This window comes from Gekko japonicus, unplaced genomic scaffold (genome assembly GCF_001447785.1).
Source record: "Gekko japonicus isolate JY-2015 unplaced genomic scaffold, Gekko_japonicus_V1.1 scaffold3176, whole genome shotgun sequence".
NCBI classification, from domain to species: domain Eukaryota; kingdom Metazoa; phylum Chordata; class Lepidosauria; order Squamata; family Gekkonidae; genus Gekko; species Gekko japonicus.
Window position 1 is genome coordinate 139063 of NW_015164296.1, and position 226 is coordinate 139288.

Below are 226 nucleotides of genomic sequence, written 5' to 3' on the forward strand. Positions count from 1 at the left end.
GGAAAGAGAAAATAGGAAGGAAATATCAGGGGTACCCTCGCACAGGTCCTTGCAAGTTCTCCACTATGGAACTACGCCGTAGTTTTCTCAGGCAGGGGGCTGCCACGGAGAGGAAAGGAGGGGGAGCTTGAAAGGGGACAAAAAAAGGTAAGTAGTCTAGAGGTTGGGAAGGAGAGAAGGAGGCAGGAAATGGGAAGAAACTTCAGGGTTTTTTAGAGAAGGGAAA

The 226-nt window shown here is 49.1% G+C and overlaps 1 protein-coding gene across 1 annotated transcript in view; it reads left to right on the forward strand.

Annotated features, from left to right (window-relative positions):
• Window positions 1-226, forward strand: part of DROSHA (drosha, ribonuclease type III) — a 155264-nt gene that overhangs the window by 130760 nt on the left and 24278 nt on the right. The window lies entirely within an intron of this gene.